Source organism: Arachis ipaensis, chromosome B6, assembly GCF_059453495.1.
Source record: "Arachis ipaensis isolate K30076 ecotype BB chromosome B6, ASM5945349v1, whole genome shotgun sequence".
NCBI lineage: Eukaryota > Viridiplantae > Streptophyta > Magnoliopsida > Fabales > Fabaceae > Arachis > Arachis ipaensis.
This window is the reverse complement of record NC_142441.1, coordinates 53,300,545-53,319,411: the sequence shown is the minus strand read 5'-3', so window position 1 is coordinate 53,319,411 and position 18,867 is coordinate 53,300,545. Positions and strand designations below refer to the sequence as shown.

Genomic DNA, 18,867 nt, shown 5'->3' with positions numbered 1-18,867 from the left:
TGATGATTAGACAACCAAACTAGACCTAAGATAATATCTATACCACATAAAGGCAAGTCGACCAGGTCATGTATGAAAGTCCTAACCTCAATAACAAAAGGTACCTGTTGACACACTCGTCTAGTCAAGGCATTATGAAATATAGTTGTATGGACAATCAGATCATAATTTAACACAGTAGAATCTAATCCCTACTCATGCGCAACAGTCGTAGAAATAAAAGAATGTGACGCACCAGAGTCATACAATACAGTTAAGAGTCGAGATTTGACATAACACTGACCTTGGATTAGGGAGTCTGATTTCATTGCATCATCAGCAATCATGGCAAACACACATCCCTGCTATCGCGGCCTATCTATTCCTTGTATTGGCTTCTTCGGACAGTCCTTAGCCATATGTCCAGGTTGACCACAAGAAAAACAGATAATGCCTGCAGGTTGACAAGGTCTACCTCCATGCTCCTTTCCACACTGCCTACACACTGGTCGCACTTGTGCCTGCTGAGATTGCTTACCCATATCCTATCTCATTCTTCCTCCATTACCACTATTACGCTTTCCCAAACGATCAACTGCTGAAGTAGTAGCAGTCGCCGTTTCACGCACAGCCTCAACCATAGCGTGAATAGCAGTAAATAGGTTATCATCGTTTCGTACGGAATGTTAGCAGTAGTCTCTCCCCAAGCGCTGCGTCTCTGTAAACTCATCCTAATCTTGTTCACACCAAACAATCGATACCAAGGTGATCAGTCTCAATACCTCAAGTTGGGCGTGAACATTCTCAGAATGAAGGCACAAAGACAATCATGCAACACATATCACATGGATATCCTATAAGCATGAGACGAACTACAGAGCATGCAATGAAGCATGATCCAGTCCATTCCTCAGGCTCTAACAGGAAGGACAGCTCTGATACCAAATTGTAACGGCCCAACTTCCAGCATGTCATGATCATACTAAAAATTGAACGTTACCAACTTGTTTCCCCAACTTAAGTAATATTTAATAAATATAAGCCTGTTCGTTGTTAACACCTCGCGAGTTTCGAGTAATTTTTTTTAAAACAATAGTAGTTTAGAGTCGCATACATAGAGTATAACAACGAAACATGAGTACACACATTCAAGGAATTGTAAAAGGTAATACATAGAATATCACACCACAATATACATCATAATACAGAAGCAGCTCAGTTATACCAGTAAGGAATTATAACACTGCATCCTTCAGTTAGTGACTCATATAATATATACACATATATACATAAGACGTCCCGGGTCCTGGCCTGTCCAAAAGCCCCTAAGCTGGCACCCAGGCTAGGCTAACTCTATGACATGCCTATTCCCTCTAAGCATGCTAGTACAAGTGAGGGAAACACTCTAAGGTACCGTGGTTAGAATGGACGCCTCAAAAGTCTCCTCGTCTCTGATCCAAAAGCCCCTCACAGAAAACCGTTGGGTAGGTGATGATGCCTGCTCGCTGGTGCCCCATCTGGCTCATTGCTACCAGAAGAGATATCCTCGATCTCAGAGTCACGTACTATATAATTACGTACACAAGGTGCCACACATCGGATGTAATACTCGTAGCTGCGCACTGGGTCGTCGTGGATGTACGGATGATTAATCTCGTAGGGCAGGACTCTCGTGTCCATCTGAAGAGGTGTAAGGGGTAAGAACTGGGGAGTTCTTAGTAAGGTCGGGATTCATAGTTAAGTCCATTTATAATGTCTGCTTGCAAGTTTCTAAATCCTTTGAAAATTGATGGTTTAACAATCAAATATTCAAAACCTTTTCAAAAGAAATCAGTTAATTAACCATAAATCCAAACTTCTTTTCCAGATATAAGAATCTGAAAAGTTTCCTAATGGTATGAATGACCAACTTGTCCCAAGCATAGGTTCAATTAAGTCTATGTTGTAAGAGTTTGATTTTTCATACTTTACTAGACTATAAACATAAAAGAAGTTACCTACGCGGTATAAATTATCATCTTGTTCCAAGCATAGGTTCATTAAGTCTATGCTGAATCAGTCAGATACTTTATACAAAGCTAGACCTCAAACAAACCAACCACAGCCTTAGGCCCAAACAACTCAATCAACATCCAATCACCACAATCCATACAATCAGTTACAAACACAAGTAATGAGATTCAAACACAATCAAAAGCAGTTACGTCAAGTATAGCAGTTAGCAATTAAACAAAGTTGTTCACATAGGCAAACCAATTAAAATATGCACAAACAAGTATGATGCATGTCTGATCCTACTGCAGGTAATGAGCTCATTTGTCGGTTTCGACCCGCACCCGACACAATCCGACCCTCCAGGTCAGATAAGGCCTTCCCAGAACTTAATCCCAGATTAAGTACCGCATACCCTCTACCAAGTACTCTCGACTTGCAGGGCTGGTATTTTCTCAAATCTCAATATACCGTAGGTATGCGAATCAGGCCTCTACCAAGCATTCAGCTTGTAGGGCTGGTACATCTCTACTGCAGCCTGTCTGGGAAGCAACATCCAATACAGGCGTCACCGCATAATATTCATAAGCATCGCCCGAAGGCTCATAAGTCACATATAACCATACTTTTCATCACTTAGTAATCATCTTCATCATCTTTCCACTATCATAAATCAAGCATCACAACATCACAGTGAGCTCATTTTACAATTCTCTGCTTACTCTGTAAGGTCAAGCACACTGCTATATAGCTTTTAATTCCTTTTCTTTCCAACATGTATGAAAGTTTCTAAAACCTCTTTCATTACCATACATACCTCAATACTTTCACTTGAACTCTTCCTTAGGTGTTTAATAAAGAGAATTAAGGAATTCTGGACTCACAACTGCCTTCCTGAGGCTTTTAGGAAAAACTGTCTTTTTATCAATATTTTATTATTATTAATAGAATAATATTAACAATAAAATAATATTTTAATATTTTAATATTAAAATAATAATATTTTATTCAACTTTCAAAAATTGCATTTTGACCCCTGAATTTTTTGGAAATTGCATTTTGACCCCTTAACTTTTAATATCTGCACTTTGGCCCCTTAACTTTTCTTTAATTAACTTTCAATCCCAAACTTTTTAATAATTATAATTTGACCCCAAATCATCAAAACCAACGTTTTTCTTGTCCTTCAAAGACCAAAAATATTTTTCCAAAAGTTCATCAGATTTCAGCTTGATTTTCAACTAGTTTTTCAATCTTTTCGGTAACCTATTTTTACCTGATTTTGACCAAACCAAAGAGCAACATTTCAGCCATCAAATACACATCAAAAACACATCAAATATCATGAATTTCATGGCTGGAAAGCCACGTTTTCCAGCAGCAACAACAAGAACTTCAGAACCATCAAAAACTTGATTTTCAAGCATTAAACAACAAGATCTCATGATCAAACCATCACACAAACACTCAAAATCAAGCTTCAAGCAACAAGAGCTGATTTAACACTTCAAGAACCAAACCAATCATTGATTAATTTACCAAACCTTACCTCCTTTTCAGCTGCCAAGAATTGAACCAAGAACAAGCTCCCAAAAGCACTTTTACGCCTATTTTAACATCAAAAACAACTTTAGAACCATATGAACCATGAAGGATGAAGCTTCATGATGGTGAAAAGTAGGTTTTCCTCACTTCAAGGCAGCTAGAAATCACGTTTTCTTAGAGCCTGTGGTGATTGAACAAGAGATCTTAAGAGAAAACATGAAGAAAACATCATCAGCTTGAGTTCCCACCATGGATGAAACTTCAAGGAGGAGGAGCAGCCATCATGCCTTGATTTACTCCATGAAAATTGATATAGAAATGAAGAGGAGGAAGAGGTGATCATTTTGGTCGGAATAGAATTTTGATAGGGGTTTTAGTTTGAAAAAGAACGGAGAAAGAAGCTTAGGTGTTCATGGAAGTTTTCATGGAAGTTCTTCCATTTCTCTCTCAAGAATTTCGAATTCTAAGTTGTTTAGAAAGTAAAAATGATAGTAATGATGATACATGGGAGAACGTGGGGTTTGGATATGCATTATCCTAAATTTTGGTGTAAAAATATCTCAAGAAAGGATAATTACGGAAGCTAGATGTATTAGAACAAAAGTATTTCTTACTTTCTCCTTAAGAAAGCTTTGCTTGGAGTGCAAGAAAGGAAACATGTGGTGGCTAACTCTGGGAGAGCCACGTGTCACTGGGTGCTGACTCATCAGAGTTTGATAATAAAATATCATTCTGAAGATAATTACGAAAATTAGATACATCAGATTATACTACTTAAGGATAAGCATGAGCTTTACTAGTATAAATAATACTAGTAACATGATAATCATGAGAATAAAAGATATATGATGAAGCATTAGCATTGCTAAGTTCATCTAAGAATGCCGGTATTATCCATTACCGGTAGATTTCTAGCTCAGTTATTATATTACCAAACATAGATCAATATTAACCACATTAGAGAAAATAATAATATAGTATTCCAAATAAAATAATAATATATGAATATTATATTAATATAATTTTTCTCTCGAAATTCGAGACCGGCTCGTCACATAGAGACAAACTACGGAAATCAGAATTTTGAAATTCGGACCCGAAGTGGTTCAAAAATGCAACTTTTTGCGACGTGCCTGCTTAGATTAGGAGAGGTGTCTGTGCAATCAAGCTGCTGACTCAGCAGCTTGATGACATAGCACCTGTGCAGTGGAGGTGCTTATATGCACTAAAATTCCTAAAAATTCCATTTGATCCCGAAAAAGCGTCATTTCATCGAGGCAAAAGGCTAGGCCGTTACATGGATGGTCGAAAATGCTTGGGTCACGCGTACGCGCACAGTACGCGTACGCGTGGGTTGGTGCCCTGTTTTTCAAAATTTTTCCAAGTTCTTGAACCAAACCAAGCCTTCCAAACCTCCAAACAGCTACCAAAACACCCTAAACCGTTATTTAACAGACCAAACTTCCAAATGTACTCATCGAACAAAACAAAACATGAAATCAAACCTATTCTATCAATATTTACAAAAGAGAAAATGAAAAGATTTTACCTTGGTGGGGTGTCTTCCACCTAGCACTTTTATTTATTGTCCTTAAGTTGGACTTATGGGGAGCTCCTTATCAAGGTGGCTTGTGTTTGAAGCTATCTTTGAACATCCACCAATGTTTGAATCTCCAATAGGCTCCATTCTTCAAATTTAATAACTCCAAGCCTTGATAGAGTTCTACACAAGCTAAGGGCTGCCAAATTTGATCCTCATGTATGCCGAGATCCCATATCTTATTTCTACACCCATCTTCATGTTGGTCATCATTATTCCATTTGGGTGCCATAGTTTTGGAATTCTCATTCAAGTGACCAAACATCATCTTAGACCCAAGCAATCTAGTTCTACACCAACCCTTGCTATTAAGCTTTGGGCATGCAACCATCATGAACTTTGATTTACATTGCCAACCACTAACCATCTCCCTTTTGCTCTTAAAGCCACAAATATATCTAAGTTGACCATCCGTTTCAAGCAAGCCATATTCAAGGGGAATAATAAAGCTCAAGTATAAGGAATTTACCCACTTGAATGAAAGAATGGATGGTGGTGGCTTTGGGGGAGGTATTTCCAATGTCCTTGCAAGCTCTACTCCCTTGTGTTTTTCCTTGATTGTCTCCACCTCTTTACAAACTTCTTCCTTCTCAATCCTTTGTTCATCAATTTCATCTAACTCTTCTCCATCACTCAAATCATATATTGAAGGAAGAGAGAAATCTACCTCCACATTTCTTTCTATCTCAGTGGGAGAAGGTTCTTCAAACTCAAAGGATTCACCACCAAGTAGGTTGGATGCATGATCTTCATCACCAAGGGAACACAATTCTTGCTCCATTCCCTCAAAGTCTTCATTCAAAAATTGTTTTGGAGGTTGTGCCATTTCCTCCTTAACACCAAATTCAATCTTCTTGGATGGATTTTCTATGATTTTAGCTTCCCATGGAGGTTCTGCATCTGCTAGGTCTTCAACCACTTCTTCCTTTTCTTCAATGATTATAGGTTCCTCCAATTGTTCTAACACAATATAGCATTTCCCTTTCTCTACCGGAGTTTCCAATCTCTCCTTCATGCTTTGCTCTTCAATTAATTCTCCACATGTGACCATGGGAGTGCTTTGAGTGCTCAAGCATTGGGAGGCTAAAATGCTTACTACCTTGGTCAAGGTAGTAAAAAATTCTAGTGTTTCCCTTTGTATTTCTCCTTGCCCTTGAAGTATAAGGCTAAGGATTTCATCCATTGAGGATTGGAGTGGATAAGAGGGTTCATTATTTTGGAGAAAGGATTCATGGTAGGGAAGTGGTTTTTCTTGGTAAAGTGGTGGTGTATATTGAGGTAGTTCTTGGGAGTATTGATATTGGCATGGTGGTTCCATGTATGGCTCATATGGTTCAAAAGGTGGTTGGTATGGTGGGTAAGAATTAGGGTCAAATGGAGGTGTTTGGTGGAAAGAGGCTTGTGATGCGCATAAACTAGTTATGCTACGATTTAGGAAATTGCACGATCGGCAAAATTCCTTCCGGCAAGTGCACCGGTTATCGTCAAGTAAAAACTCACAATAGAGTGAGGTCGAATCCCACAAGGATTGGTTGAGTGAGCAATTCGGATTAGAAGTGTGTTCTAGTTGAGCGGAATCAAGATTTAGATGAGAATTGCGGAATGTAAAATTGGCGGGAAAAGTAAATGACAAGAAATTTAAATGGCGGAATCTTAAATTGCATGAAGTAAAGAGCAGAAGCTAGATTGCTGAAATTAAAAGGGAATGGGGGTGATTGCATGAATGTAATTGCAGAATGTAAAGAGAAAGTGGAAATCAGAAATGGGGAATTCATTGGGTTATAGGAGATATTGAGATCTCCGAATCAAAACATGTTTATCTCTTCCTCAAGCAATGCGTTCATTGAATTTTGCTTGGCAATCTTATATGATTGGATCCCAATCCCTTGGTTCACCAATTCTCTCTAAAAACGAACAAATTCCCAATCCCTTGGTTTAAATGTTCATAAGAAGAGATGATGCTCGATCACTGATTATACCACACAGTTTCATGAACCACAATTTGGTAGGATTACATGTCACAATATCCATCCAAACCCCAATCCAATTCACTGTGAGAAAGCTTCTCTAGCATGAATCCTCCATTCCTTTCCCAAGGTTCCGAAGGATTCCAATTATGGGTAGTTTCTTTCCCAAGACAACTACCCAATGGAATTAGATCGAGAAGCTTTCTAACAAAATTCAAGAGAAAAGATTGAAGAAGAAGATAAACTATTATTGATTCATTGAATTACAATAGAGCTCCCTAACCCAATGAAAGGGGGTTTAGTGAGTCATAGCTCTGAATTCAATTACAAAGATATGAAAACTAGCTCAATGAAAAGGTAAAAAGTTCCTCCTAACTTAAATTCTATCCTATTTATACGCTTTCTATATTGAGCTTCTGTTGTGTTTCTTGGGCTTTGAGGCCTCTCCCCTGCTTTCCTTTTGCCTTGGGTTTATGATCCATAATCTTGATGAGGCTGTTGATCCAAAATCTGTAACATTCATTGAGCCAACTTAGTGATAATCAAATAATGACACATGACTCAATAAATTGAAATTTCAGACTCATCAATCCTTCGGGCCCAATCCCCTAAACCATGATATTCAATTGGGTTTCATACCAGAGTAAGTTTAAGTTAATGTTTGTGCTCAAATACTAACTTAAACCGCAATATTGTTGGCCCAGAAACCTTTTCCAAGAGTGGCGTTTAAGTTGCAGTTTAAGCTTAAACTGTAGCTTAAATGCCAGACACTTCCAGTGATGCCTTTTGTGGAAGCACGTTTAAGCTTCAGTTTAAGGTTAAACTGAAGCTTAAACGTGGAAATGGAAGAAGGCAGCCCTGGAGGGTAACTTAGTCGAACACGTTTAAGCTTCAGTTTAAGGTTAAACTGAAGCTTAAACGTGGAGATAGAAAAGGCAGCCCTGGAGGTCGAACACGTTTAAGCTCCAGTTTAAGGTTAAACTGGAGCTTAAACGTGGAAATGGAAGAAGGCATCCTGGAGGTCGAACACGTTTAAGCTCCAGTTTAAGGTTAAACTGGAGCTTAAACGTGGAAGCTGAGAAAGGTAGCCCTGGAGGTGTCGAACACGTTTAAGCTCCAGTTTAAGGTTAAACTGGAGCTTAAACGTGGAAATGGAGAAAGCAACCCTGGAGGAGAAAACCTGGTCGAACACGTTTAAGCTCCAGTTTAAGGTCAAACTGGAGCTTAAACGTGGAAATGGCTCCCTGGTGTACTTCCCATTTCTGGCGTTTAACCTCCAGTTTAAGGTTAAACTGGAGGTTAAACGTGGAAATGCTTCCTGATTGGCATTCTCATTCTGGCGTTTAACCTCCAGTTTAAGGTTAAACTGGAGGTTAAACGTGGAATGCTTCTTTGGTGAGACTTTCATTCTGGCGTTTAACCTCCAGTTTAAGGTTAAACTGGAGGTTAAACTTCAGTTTCAGCATTTCTTAGCCTTCATGATTCTGGCATTTAAGCTCTAGTTTAGGCTTAAACTGGAACTTAAACTCCACATGTGATATTCAAGCTTCCTTTATTGACTTTGTTGCTTCCTTGCCTAGCCTCTTCTTCCCTGAAATCATCGAAACAATTGCATCAAAGTCTTGCAAAATTTCATGAGAAATCTTCCATTCATAGCATTCAAGTAATATAACTAAAAACTCATGGAATTTGCATCAAAATCATACTGTTTGGATGGTTCATTGCTTTGTTCTTCTTTTAACCATTCTTGGTTACTTTAAGCTCAAGAAAATGCATAAAACATCTAAAACTATCAAAAAAATGCTAGTGAAAGTAGCCTAAGATGCCTTGGCATCACAACACCAAACTTAATACTTGCTTGTCCCTAAGCAAGTCCTGAGTTATTTGAGAAGAAAGTATGAAACAGAAAGCAATTACATTGGCTATATTAGCAAGCATTTAAAGTTCATCAGAAGGGTTTTATGCAGAAAGTTGCAGCATCACTTTTCCATACTTATCAAGTAAGATCATCACTTTTTCATTGCATCCATCAAACACTGCTATGGCCTCTTGTTATTCTTATGTCCTTGGCACTTTTCTCTTCTTTGTTTTTCTTTTCTTTTTCTTAGAGCTCCTTTGCTCCTTGTTTGCTTGGTGTCATGTGTTGCACAAGCCTTTGGCATTTTCTTTTTCTTATCAGTGCACTACACATATCCACTTCAGGCATTTTAGTTCACATTTCTTCTTGAGACATTGGTGCCCAGCACCTCTTTGTGTGACTAAATGTTTTGTATTTAGGTTGCTCTTGATAATGGACTTTTGGTTGATAATCCTGGGTTAGTTAACCCAAGTTACCAAGTGTTGAAACACTCCTCAGAACCTATTCATCCAAGCATATCCTTAATACATGAACACCACAGGCATTTGTCTCAGAAGTTCAAACCATTGGTGCCTAGCTTATTTTCTCAAAAATTTTTTTTTTCTTTTTGGTTGCCCTTTTTCAGTGGCTTTTTCTTCTTCTTTTTCTTTCTTTTTCATGGCCAAAGACATTTATTCATCAAGATCCATAGACAGTTTTCAATTTCTACATAAAAAATGATAATTCTACACTCTATTTCCAGTGATCTGACTGAACAATCAAGCATGCATACCACCACTTAATTCTACTTGATTTGTCACTAATTTAGCCAAGTTACTTTTATTCAAACTTTTCTTTTATTTTTGGAAACAGAACAAGCATGGCAAGCACTTGTTTAAGAAGGTGAAGTTATATCCAAACATCTAGGCATTCACTTTATTCAAAGCAATAACAGACACTCATATACTAAAAACTTCACATTCCAGAAAGATTCAACATTTACAGTTTAAACCAGAACAAGCATGCTTTTGTTTGCCCTTTTTAAAGAATTATCAAGGAACAATACCACCTTGTGAAATTCCTTGTTTTCTCTTTGTTGCCAGGAAACACTTTGATTTCTCCTTCTTCTCCTAATTGTTGCTTCATGTTTTAAGATCCTTGTTTCCTTTCCTGCAAAGAGTGATGAAGTTGCTTGCTTCTCAAGCACTTGATTGGTTAGCTCAACTATGTGTGGGTAAGTATCTGAGTCTTAAGTTGGTGTGTGAACACCAAACTTAGTCTCCCACTTACTTCTCTGTTCTTTGAATCCTTGAGTTCTCTTTGGAATGAAGTTGCTGCTAAGGGTTTTAAGCATTTCTGTGACTGCTTAGAATGGTTGTTCCTTTCATATAATTCAAAGGTTGTTGTGTTCAGTTGATCTTTATGGTGGAACACCAAACTTAGAGTAACACATTCCCCTTTGAATTATTGATCCACGAATTCATTGTTTGGTGTGAAACACCAAACTTAATTCTTTGCAATGCACAGAAACTACTTCACCCTTTTTTTTTTATTGAAACAAATAAAAGAAACAGCAAAAGGGTATTACCTCAGGTTGGGTTGCCTCCCAACAAGCGCTTCTTTAACGTCATTAGCTTGACGGTCAACTTCCTCAGTTGAGGTGATATTTAACCTTGTCCTTCTCCTCCACATCTCCCAAGTAATGTTTGAGTCTTTGACCGTTCACAATGAAGGTTCGTTGTGACTTTTCTTCCATGATTTCTACTTGTCCATATTTGGAGACCTTGGTGACAAGGAATGGTCCAGACCACCTTAATTTTAGCTTCCCTGGAAATAGCTTCAGCCTAGAATTGTAGAGCAATACTTTTAGTCCTTCTTCAAATTTCCTTGGGGCTATGTTGCTGTCATGCTTCTTCTTTGCTCTTTCTTTGTAAATTTTGGCATTCTCATAAGCTTCAGCTCTGAACTCTTCCAACTCTTGAATTTGCAACATCCTTCTTTCTCCAGCAGCTTTGCTGTCCAAGTTCAAAAGTTTCAAGGCCCAGTATGCCTTGTGCTCCAACTCCAGTGGCAAATGGCAAGCTTTTCCGTATACTAGTTGGTAAGGAGACATTCCAATTGGTGTTTTGAAAGCTGTCCTATATGCCCAAAGAGCATCATCTAGCTTAATCGACCAGTCCTTCCTTGAAGTTCCCACAGTCTTTTCCAGGATCCTTTTGAGTTCTCTGTTAGATATTTCGGCTTGCCCACTTGTTTGTGGATGGTATGGTGTGGCTACCTTGTGTTTGACTCCATATTTTAGAAGCACTGCCTCTAATGGTTTGTTGCAGAAGTGGCTTCCTCCATCACTGATGATTGCTCTTGGAACCCCAAAACGGCAAAAAATGTGTTTTCTGAGGAAGTTCATGACTACCTTATTATCATTGGTTGGAGTTGCTATTGCTTCAACCCATTTGGAGACATAGTCTACTGCCACAAGAATGTAATTATTTGAGTATGAGGAGGGAAAGGGTCCCATGAAATCTATCCCCCATACATCAAACAATTCAAGTTCCAGAATGAATTGTTGTGGCATTTCATTTCTTCTTGGCAGGTTCCCCGCTTTCTGGCATTCATGGCAGTGCTTCACTAGTTCCTTTGCATCTTTGAAGATAGTGGGCCAATAAAAACCACACTGCAACACCTTAGCTGCTGTTCTTTCTCCTGCAAAATGTCCTCCATAAGTGGAGCCATGGCAGTCCCATAAGACTTCCCTTCCTTCTTCCTCTGATATGCATCTTCTGAGTATGCCATCGGAACATTTTTTGAACAAGTATGGTTCGTCCCAGATGAAGTATTTGGCATCATTTACCAATTTCTTCCTTTGATGCTTGTTAAATTCCAACGGCCAACTCCCAGTGGCCTTGAAGTTTGCTATGTCTGCAAACCAGGGTGCTTTGTGAATTACCATGAGTTGTTCATCAGGAAAGTACTCATTTATATGTGTGCTTTGTGCGCTTCCTTCTTCACATGGTATCCTTGATAAATGGTCTGCCACCTTGTTCTCTACACCCTTCTTGTCTTTGATTTCAATGTCAAATTCCTGCAACAAAAGAACCCATCTAATAAGTCTTGGTTTGGATTCTTGTTTAGCAAGTAAGTATTTTAAAGCTGAATGATCAGTGAAGACAATGACTTTAGATCCAATGAGATAGGATCTAAATTTGTCAAATGCAAAGACTATTGCCAAGAGTTCTTTTTCAGTGGTTGTGTAATTCCTTTGGTTAGCATTCAAGACTTTACTGGCATAATAAATCACATGTACCAAATTGTCTTTCCTTTGTCCTAACACTGCCCCAATAGCAAGGTCTGATGCATCACACATCAGTTCAAAAGGTAAGTTCCAATCCGGTGGGGCAATGATAGGTGCAGAGGAAAGTTTTTGCTTCAAAAGTTCATAGGCTAGCATGCAATTTTTATCAAATACAAAGGGTGTATCAGAGACAAGCAAGTTACTCAAAGGTTTGGCTATTTTAGAAAAGTCTCTAATAAACCTTCTGTAAAACCCAGCGTGTCCCAAAAAACTCCTAACTGCCCTGACATTACTTGGTGGAGGTAGTTTTTCAATGATTTCCACCTTAGCTCTGTCCACCTCCATGCCTCTATTAGAGATTTTGTGGCCAAGGACTATTCCTTCTGTGACCATGAAATGACATTTTTCCCAGTTTAATACTAGGTTAGTCTCTTGGCACCTCTTAAGCACCAAGGCAAGGTGGTGTAGGCAGCTGGGAAAAGAATCTCCAAACACAGAAAAATCATCCATGAAGACCTCAATAAATTTTTCAATCATGTCCGAAAAGATGGACAGCATGCATCTTTGGAAAGTGGCAGGTGCATTGCACAATCCAAAGGGCATGCGTCTATAAGCAAAAACTCCATATGGACAAACAAATGATGTTTTCTCTTGATCTCTAGGATCAACTACTATTTGGTTGTAGCCTGAATATCCATCCAAAAAGCAATAGTAAGCATGTCCGGCAAGCCTTTCAAGCATCTGATCCATGAATGGGAGTGGGAAATGATCCTTTCTGGTGGCTTCATTGAGCTTCCTGTAGTCTATGCACATCCTCCACCCAGTGACGGTTCTTGTGGGTATGAGTTCGTTCTTCTCATTTGGCACCACAGTTATGCCACCTTTCTTGGGAACTACATGGATGGGACTAACCCATGGGCTATCAGAAATGGGGTATATTACCCCTGCCTGCCATAACTTCATGACTTCCTTTTGTACCATTTCTTTCATGACGGGATTCAATCTTCTCTGAGCTTGAATGGAGGGTCTAGCATCCTCTTCTAACAAGATTTTATGCATGCATATGGATGAACTTATCCCCTTTAAATCAGCTAGGGTCCATCCAATGGCATCTTGATGAGTCTGTAGCACCTTGATCAATTCTTCTTCCTGTTCTTGGCTCAGGGCAGAGCTAATGATAACAGGGTGACTCTCATCACTACCCAAGTATGCATACTTGAGATTAGGGGGCAATGCTTTGAGCTCAGGTTTTGGTGCTTCCTTCTCTTCTTTCACTCTCTCTGGCATGCTTGGCATGGTTGTTTTAGCAGCCTTGATGTCACTAACTTCAATATCCTTGGTGAACTCCTCCTCTGCCACTTCCTTTATTGTTTCCTCAAAAGTTTCTTGTACTGCAATGTCCACTACATCAACCCTCATGCATTCCCTTAGTGATTCTGATGGATAGCTCATTGCCTTGAATACGTTAAACACCAATTTCTCATCATGTAGTCTAAGAGTGAGTTCACCCTTTTGTACATCTATGATGGCTCCAGCAGTAGCTAGGAAGGGTCTTCCCAGAATTATTGAAGCTTTGGCTTCTTCCTCCATATCTAACACCACAAAATCAAGAGGAAATATGAAATCTCCCACTTTCACCAACAAATCCTCAACTATCCCATGAGGGAATTTAAAAGTTCGATCTGCCAATTGGAGGGCCATTCTTGTTAGTTTAGCTTCCTCAATCTTCATTCTTCTCATCATTGTTAGAGACATCAAATTGATACTGGCCCCTAAGTCACACAAGGCCTTCTCCACCATGACTTCTCCTATGATGCAGGGGATTTGGAAACTGCCTGGATCCTTCAATTTCTGAGGCAATTTGTGCTGGATGATGGCACTGCATTCTTCAGTTAACAACACAGTTTCCTCGTTTCTCCAGCTTCTTTTCTTGGTCATTAATTCTTTTAAAAATTTTGCATAGAGTGGCATTTGCTCTATTGCCTCAACAAACGGAATGTTGATTTGAAGCTTCTTGAAAATCTCCAAGAACCTGGAGAATTGGCCATCCTTTTCACTTTTCATCAAACGTTGAGGATATGGTGCTTTAGGTGTATAAGGCTTCAGGACCTCTTTTTCTTTTTCTTTTGTTGCAGACGATGTAAAAGATTGTCCTTGTTCCTTATCTCTCACATTTTCCTTTGCTTCATCCTCTGTGGTTTCCTTTGAGATCTCCTTTAGATTCTTTCCGCTTCTGAGGGTTATGGCCTTACATTCTTCCCTTGCAATAGCCTTGGCAGCATGAGAAACGCTTGTCCCAGGGGTTTGCTTAGACAAAAACGCAATTTGATTTTCTAGCTTCTGGATGGCAGCTCCTTGGTTTTGCAGGTTAGAATTTACTTCTTCCTTAAAAGCTTTCAATTCGGTTATGTCTTGACTCATGGTTGCAAGCATTCCTTCTATCCTGTTTAATTGATCTTGAAATTGTTGGTTCGGATTAGGTTGAGCAGGTTGATTATTTTGGCTATGATATGGTGGTTGAGAGTAAGTGTTTTGTGTGGCTTGGTATGATCTTTGGTTGGAGTTTTGGTATGTGGACTTGTTATGTTGGTTTTGCTGGTTTCCCCACCCAAAGTTTGGGTGGTTTTTCCAGCCTGGGTTGTAAGTGTTGGAATGTGGATCATATGGTTGCCTTTGTTGATTTCCTACATAATTGGCCTCTTCCCAATCACCTCCTTCAGTGCTTTCTTCCTCTTGATCTTGTGTGTGTATTGCAGCCACTTGTTTTGTTTCTAATTTCCTGGTAAGCTCTGCTAGTTGCTTGGCAAACACCTTGTTCTGGGCTAGAATTGTATCAACATGGTTCAGCTCCATGACTCCCTTAGTGTTGTGTCTCTCTGATGCATAGTAGTACTCATTCTCAGCCACTGTCTCAATCACTTCAATGGCTTCTTCCACAGTCTTTTTCCTGTTCAATGAACCTCCTGATGAATGGTCTACAGCCTTCCTTGATTCATAAGACAGTCCATCATAGAAAATATGCAATTGCACCCAGTCATGGAACATGTCTGGTGGGCATTTCCTTGTCAAATCCTTGAATCTCTCCCATGCCTCGTAGAGAGTTTCACCATCTTGTTGTCTAAACGTCTGAACCTCAGATCGAAGCCTATTGACCTTTTGTGGGGGGTAGAAACGTGCCAGAAACTTGCTTTCCACCTCATCCCAGGTTGTTAGGCTCCCCCTGGGAATGATTCCAGCCACTTAGCTGCCTTGTCCCTAAGTGAAAATGGGAACAAAAGCAGTTTATATGCATCTTCCTGGACTCCATTGGACTTCACAGTGTCGCAAATTCTCAGGAATTTTGTGAGATGTTGGTTTGGGTCTTCATTAGCACTTCCACCAAATGAACAATGATTCTCCACAAGTGATATTAGCTGTGGTTTGAGCTCAAAATTGTTGGCCTGAATGGGTGGTTTCTGGATGCTGCTACCACAATTCCCAGAGGTTGGGTTTATGTATGAACTAAGAACCCTCCTCTCAGGAATGGCATTGTTTCCATCAGCTCTCTCATGGTTGTGAACTTCTCTATCCATGTTGAGATCTAAAGCTTCCTCAAAATTGTCCTCAGATTCTCCTTCAGATTCCTCTTCTCCCAGTACTCTCTTCCCTATTGCTTCCCTTCTCAGTCTATGAAGGGTCCTCTCTGGTTCGGTATATGGAGGAGTTGATGTCTCTCCTCTCCTACCTGTCATGCAAGAACACAGCACAGGCAACAAACAAGTGAAATACTCTTGGTTAATGGAAGAGTATGGTTAGAGCAGTTGAGGAATTAATTCAAACAGTTAGTGAGTCAGTGAGTTAGTTGCTTGAATTTAAAGGCATAAAGAAAGAAAGCATGTAACAGAGTGCAGAAATTAAAATTCAACAAGTAACTTGTACTGAATTAATCAAAACAAAAAAAAAATGCTCAATCTAGTTAACTTCCAATTTGAGAATTGTCAATCGAAAACCAATCCCCGGCAATGGCGCCATAAACTTGATGCGCATAAACTAGTTATGCTACGATTTAGGAAATTGCACGATCGGCAAAATTCCTTCCGGCAAGTGCACCGGTTATCGTCAAGTAAAAACTCACAATAGAGTGAGGTCGAATCCCACAAGGATTGGTTGAGTGAGCAATTCGGATTAGAAGTGTGTTCTAGTTGAGCGGAATCAAGATTTAGATGAGAATTGCGGAATGTAAAATTGGCGGGAAAAGTAAATGACAAGAAATTTAAATGGCGGAATCTTAAATTGCATGAAGTAAAGAGCAGAAGCTAGATTGCTGAAATTAAAAGGGAATGGGGGTGATTGCATGAATGTAATTGCAGAATGTAAAGAGAAAGTGGAAATCAGAAATGGGGAATTCATTGGGTTATAGGAGATATTGAGATCTCCGAATCAAAACATGTTTATCTCTTCCTCAAGCAATGCGTTCATTGAATTTTGCTTGGCAATCTTATATGATTGGATCCCAATCCCTTGGTTCACCAATTCTCTCTAAAAACGAACAAATTCCCAATCCCTTGGTTTAAATGTTCATAAGAAGAGATGATGCTCGATCACTGATTATACCACACAGTTTCATGAACCACAATTTGGTAGGATTACATGTCACAATATCCATCCAAACCCCAATCCAATTCACTGTGAGAAAGCTTCTCTAGCATGAATCCTCCATTCCTTTCCCAAGGTTCCGAAGGATTCCAATTATGTGTAGTTTCTTTCCCAAGACAACTACCCAATGGAATTAGATCGAGAAGCTTTCTAACAAAATTCAAGAGAAAAGATTGAAGAAGAAGATAAACTATTATTGATTCATTGAATTACAATAGAGCTCCCTAACCCAATGAAAGGGGGTTTAGTGAGTCATAGCTCTGAATTCAATTACAAAGATATGAAAACTAGCTCAATGGAAAGGTAAAAAGTTCCTCCTAACTTAAATTCTATCCTATTTATACACTTTCTATATTGAGCTTCTGTTGTGTTTCTTGGGCTTTGAGGCCTCTCCCCTGCTTTCCTTTTGCCTTGGGTTTATGATCCATAATCTTGATGAGGCTGTTGATCTAAAATCTGTAACATTCATTGAGCCAACTTAGTGATAATCAAATAATGACACATGACTCAATAAATTGAAATTTCAGACTCATCAATCCTTCAGGCCCAATCCCCTAAACCATGATATTCAATTGGGTTTCATACCAGAGTAAGTTTAAGTTAATGTTTGTGCTCAAATACTAACTTAAACCACAATATTGTTGGCCCAGAAACCTTTTCCAAGAGTGGCGTTTAAGTTGCAGTTTAAGCTTAAACTGTAGCTTAAACGCCAGACACTTCCAGTGATGCCTTTTGTGGAAGCACGTTTAAGCTTCAGTTTAAGGTTAAACTGAAGCTTAAACGTGGAAATGGAAGAAGGCAGCCCTGGAGGGTAACTTAGTCGAACACGTTTAAGCTTCAGTTTAAGGTTAAACTGAAGCTTAAACGTGGAGATAGAAAAGGCAGCCCTGGAGGTCGAACACGTTTATGCTCCAGTTTAAGGTTAAACTGGAGCTTAAACGTGGAAATGGAAGAAGGCATCCTGGAGGTCGAACACGTTTAAGCTCCAGTTTAAGGTTAAACTGGAGCTTAAACGTGGAAGCTGAGAAAGGTAGCCCTGGAGGTGTCGAACACGTTTAAGCTCCAGTTTAAGGTTAAACTGGAGCTTAAACGTGGAAATGGAGAAAGCAACCCTGGAGGAGAAAACTTGGTCGAACACGTTTAAGCTCCAGTTTAAGGTCAAACTGGAGCTTAAACGTGGAAATGGCTCCCTGGTGTACTTCCCATTTCTGGCGTTTAACCTCCAGTTTAAGGTTAAACTGGAGGTTAAACGTGGAAATGCTTCCTGATTGGCATTCTCATTCTGGCGTTTAACCTCCAGTTTAAGGTTAAACTGGAGGTTAAACGTGGAATGCTTCTTTGGTGAGACTTTCATCAAACTGGAGCTTAAACGTGGAAATGGCTCCCTGGTGTACTTCCCATTTCTGGCGTTTAACCTCCAGTTTAAGGTTAAACTGGAGGTTAAACGTGGAAATGCTTCCTGATTGGCATTCTCATTCTGGCGTTTAACCTCCAGTTTAAGGTTAAACTGGAGGTTAAACGTGGAATGCTTCTTTGGTGAGACTTTCATTCTGGCGTTTAACCTCCAGTTTAAGGTTAAACTGGAGGTTAAACTTCAGTTTCAGCATTTCTTAGCCTTCATGATTCTGGCGTTTAAGCTCCAGTTTAGGCTTAAACTGGAACTTAAACTCCACATGTGATATTCAAGCTTCCTTTATTGACTTTGTTGCTTCCTTGCCTAGCCTCTTCTTCCCTGAAATCATCGAAAAAATTACATCAAAGTCTTGCAAAATTTCATGAGAAATCTTTCATTCATAGCATTCAAGTAATATAACTAAAAACTCATGGAATTTGCATCAAAATCATACTGTTTGGATGGTTCATTGCTTTGTTCTTCTTTTAACCATTCTTGGTTACTTTAAGCTCAAGAAAATGCATAAAACATCTAAAACTATCAAAAAAATGCTAGTGAAACTAGCCTAAGATGCCTTGGCATCAGCTTGTGAGTATGGTTGAGGGTTATGTTCAGGATATGGCTCAT

General features: G+C 39.3%; 1 non-coding gene across 1 annotated transcript; it reads left to right on the top strand.

Annotated features, from left to right (window-relative positions):
- The first annotated feature begins 15,255 nt into the window (after nucleotides 1-15,255).
- On the top strand, nucleotides 15,256-15,359 carry LOC148555600 (small nucleolar RNA R71). The gene has a single exon (XR_015886610.1). It is a non-coding gene; the product is annotated as a small nucleolar RNA R71 (small nucleolar RNA).
- The last annotated feature ends 3,508 nt before the right edge of the window (nucleotides 15,360-18,867 follow it).